General features: G+C 36.9%; 1 protein-coding gene across 3 annotated transcripts in view; it reads left to right on the top strand.

Annotated features, from left to right (window-relative positions):
* The first annotated feature begins 483 nt into the window (after positions 1 to 483).
* The window catches only part of nfkb2 (nuclear factor kappa B subunit 2), a 22,458-nt gene continuing 18,573 nt past the window's right edge, over positions 484 to 4,368 (top strand). For 2 of the 3 annotated variants that reach the window (XM_022748607.1, XM_022748602.1), the window contains exon 1: positions 484 to 564. The gene's annotated coding sequence lies outside the window, so the exon portion shown is untranslated. The remainder of the gene's footprint in view (positions 565 to 4,368) is intronic. The other variant, XM_022748604.1, reaches the window with a different exon arrangement.

Below are 4,368 nucleotides of genomic sequence, written 5' to 3'. Positions count from 1 at the left end.
TTGGAAACATTGACACAGAAATAAAAACTAAATAATAAAAACTACCTGGCTTCAATGAAAATGAGTTTGTCAAAAAATTGAAAAAATTGTTATTCTATGATTAAAACACAGTTAAACATTAATGTCATTATTTCCTGGCCAGACTGAACTTCCATACAGGTTTTACTTGTTTGAGATATTTGAGTTATTCTGTTCACGTTTTAAATATAACTCACAGTGAAAGTGAACAGACTCACAAACTTTGTTTATTTATTATAATTTAATTATAAATTTGGATCATAATAATTAAAATGAAATATTGTGAATTTAATTATAATTTATTCCCTGTGGTTTAAATTCTGTGTTTAGGACAAAAAATACAAGTAAGAGAATTATGAGCAGGTATTTACTTTGCCTATTATCTGAAGAAGAACCAAACATAAAGCTAGCGTGAGTGTTTTACTTTGAAAAGCAGAAACAGGACGTCAGGTCAGCCGTGTTGCAGCTGTTTCTTACTCGGGTCAGTTTGATTCTAGTGTTTTTCGGGGAATCGGACGTACTAACGGACACAGCAGCTGCTCGCAGGTAAAAACTCACCTTTAAACTTTAATTTGTACTCATTTTAACCGGAAGTGACGAGAAACTGAGAAAATGATCCAATCTTCACATTAACCACTGAAACTGCTCAGGTCAAGATTTCACTCCACGTCAAACTGAATTAAAGTCAATGTTTTTGAGTCTGAAATCCACTAAACGTTGTTTCTCTCTCAGTCAAACGTCAAGGACTCAATTTAAATTAATAAAGTTTTTCTTCTTTTCTTTCATCTAAATTTTCACTAAAATCAACTGATAAATCAGCTGATAAATTCACTGGTTTTCTCTAAATGAACAGCTGATTGTTGTTTATTGGTGAGGATAAAAAGATTAAAGATAAATTGATCAGCTGAGTTTTAAAGGTGAAAATTATGCAGAGAATAAAACATGAAGGAAACACTGTGCTGCTGTTTGATCAGATTGTGTAACAGAGGAAAATTACTGAAGCAGGAAAAACATCAGAGACTCTGAGAGGAATCAACTGTTCCTCTGACTTTAAACTGGCAGTTTTATTCCTATTTTTACACATGATTATTTTTACTTTCTGCAGTTTTACTTTCTTTTAGTTTTGTGATAGTTTCCTGTTTTATATTCAGGTTCATTCTTCGAAGTCCTGGCTTCACTAATCCAGGTTTATGAGTTAAAATCAGTTAGTTAGCCTGCTAACCATCACAAACCTGGTTTATTAAACACAGTTAGAGGCTTGAGTTGTTATTTTTGATAACAGTAAAATAACACCTGATCAACTATGTATTGATTATCTGATCATATGACGACAGATTGATGTTCATTTAAATCTGAGAAAACACATTCATCTGACTATGACATGAAACCTGACTAATTCTTAAATGATGGACTGTAACTAGGACTGAACGAAAAAATCATATTGTGATTATTCTGGTAAATATTATGATGAAAGTTAGGAGTCCATGTAAACAATAGTTTTTTCATTTTCACTGAAAAAAATATAAAAATAACGATAGATTTCTGTTGGTCTTGTTCCTTTACATCTGGAGAACATGATTTCTAGTCCGGGGTGTCTCAGTAGCACCACCACACTTATGGTGCTAACAATGCTAATGCTAACAATGCACAACAATGTGACACAGTTTATCTTCATCAAAGGAACTTCAGCTCCTGTGATTTGAATATTGCACTTGACCATATCGAGATTTTGATTATATTTTGATTCATTGTGAAGCTCTAACTGCAGCTCACGATTATTATCACTATTGATTAATCTGCGGATTATTTTCTCAATTGTTTGACTGATCAGTTTTTGCCTGTGATCATTCAAATATCTTGTTTAAATTGATTAATCAGATACAGATTACAGTCACAGATTAATTTTCTGTCGTTCAGCTAAAGTCTGATCCAAGTATCATGGAGATTTTTTCTGTATTTTGACATTTATAGATTGAACAATAATTTAAAACCTGATGATATCTCATCTTAATGGATGATCCCATAACCAGCCTGCAGATCCAGATCTGGATCCAGCTGCTGTGAGCAGGTTGAGGCTAACAGACGTGTTGCTCAAGACAACAGCTGCAGATCAACAACAGGAAATCCAGACGAGTCAAATCATCAACCATTGAATCAAAGTCAATCAGTTTTCAGTCAGGGAGTGATTCTGCTGTTTGTCCTGAAGGTGGCGCTGGAGACAGTTTGTCCTCTGAGGAGTCTGATCAGGAAGTGTCAGGAAGGTGGAATTTTTTCAAGGCTAGCAGTTTCCCCGTTTGCACTGTTTGTGCTAAGCTAGGCTAAACGCTGTCCTGAGGAGACACAGATATGTTGGTTTGTTTGTTCAGTCTCGAGGGAAATCAAGGATCATCCCCGAATCCTCCGAGAGGAGGAGGAGGAGGAGGAGGAGTGGAAATTCTCACTGAGATATCCCACTTTAGATATGACTCTATCACACACACATACACACACACACACACCCACACACACACACACACACACAAGGGCGTATGTTGGGTCTAAACATTGGTAGGGATGCACGACCTCGCCACCCCTCCAAAAAAAGAGACTGGCTTTTTAACACCGTCAACCAAACGGTTTATTAACATATGAGATCTGAATTTACATTCAGGAATGTCCATACGCAAATATGATATATGTTCATGTGTTGAATTTCCATGTATAAGATGTATGATAAATACATATGAAATAAAATCATACATGTCGTTAAAGAATATCCTTTATATGTAGAAATTACATATGAAACCTGTTAGACATCGGAATAATATCATATATTGACATGTATGTCTAGCTAATTATGTATATGTTTATGATATGTTTATGATTTGATATGTTTATATTATAGAAGAAAGTAGGTGATAAAAACAAGTGTATAGTAAGGCATGAACTGCACACTGAAAGGCCCCAGAAACTTCTGACTGCGAAGCGTCTGTTCTAACCATTGTAGCAGGAAGCCAGCCGAGCAGTGTACATTAAAGAATGTGACACTGTAAAGTAAAGCAGATCATAGTACAGTACGGCATGAGAACTTCATAGTATAGTAAGGGATGAAAAAAGTTAAACTATAGTATGTCATAAACAAGGTAATAGTATACTAAGGCATAAGAAAGACATAGTATAGTAAAGCTCCAGACCCGAACCCGTACCTTCAGATTGTGAGGTATTTGTTCAACCATTGTAGCACCGAGCCGCCCTGTGAAAATAACATTGTAAAGTAAAGTATAGAAAGATTATTAAAGTAAGGCATAAACAGTGGTGGTATGGGGCGTCGGGTGGCTCAGTTGGTTGAGCATCCGCCCCATGTGCGGAGGCTGGGGTCCTCACTACAGTCGGCCCCAGTTCGGGTCCCGCATCGGACGGCCCTTTGCTGCATGTCGTTCCCTCTCTCTCTGCCTCCCCATTTCCTGTCTCTCTCTACCTCACTGTCAATAAAGGCATAAAAGGCCCAAAAAAAAAATAAAAAAAAAAGTGGTAGTATAGTAAGGCATAAAAATATGAAATTATATTAAGGCATAAAAAGTCATGGTATAATAAACCATAAAAAGTGATACTATAGTAAGGCATTTAAAAATTATAGTGAGACATAAACTCCAGACTGAAAGGCTGCAGACTCGGGTTCAAAACAAGAACATTCTGACTGTGAGGCATCTGTTCTAACCGTTGTACCACCAAGCCAGCCTTTAAATGTAACACTGTAAAGCATAATAAGATTTTAGTATAGTTAGGCATAAAAGGCATAAAAGGCATAAAAAGTCATAATATTCATGGTGACATTTTCATGGGATTTTTAGACAGAAATTAAACTCATACTTTGATATATTTTATACTCTTACTAGCAGCTTCACTGCTAGCCTACAGAGGAGCTAACGCTAGCTAACATGGTTAAATAACATCAGTTACATCTTTCTGGTGACGTCAGGTACCACTGTGATATTCTCACATATCGTGATTCTTCAGATAGCCTTTCAACCCTTTCAGCCAATCAAATGCTAGCATGTCTAAATTGGTTGTCTTGGAGATGCAGACTCTTGGAGGCCACTTTGGAATCATCTAATATGACTTCACTCTAAACATAGTGCGAACGACTTCACTCATATAGTGGTCAGGACAATTCTTTAAATATTGGTAGGGACATGTCTCCACTGCCCATCTGCAAAGCTACACCCTCACACACACCCTCACACACACCCTCACACACCACACAATAGACACACAACACCCTGCACTAACACACACACACACACACATTGACACACACACACAGCACACACACACAACCACACACCCCACACACCACACACACACACAAGC

Source organism: Seriola dumerili, unplaced genomic scaffold, assembly GCF_002260705.1.
Source record: "Seriola dumerili isolate Sdu_G_001 unplaced genomic scaffold, Sdu_1.0 BDQW01000127.1, whole genome shotgun sequence".
In the NCBI taxonomy this organism is placed as follows: domain Eukaryota; kingdom Metazoa; phylum Chordata; class Actinopteri; order Carangiformes; family Carangidae; genus Seriola; species Seriola dumerili.
The sequence above is the reverse complement of the archived record's forward strand: the minus strand, read 5'-3'. Positions and strand labels throughout refer to the sequence as shown.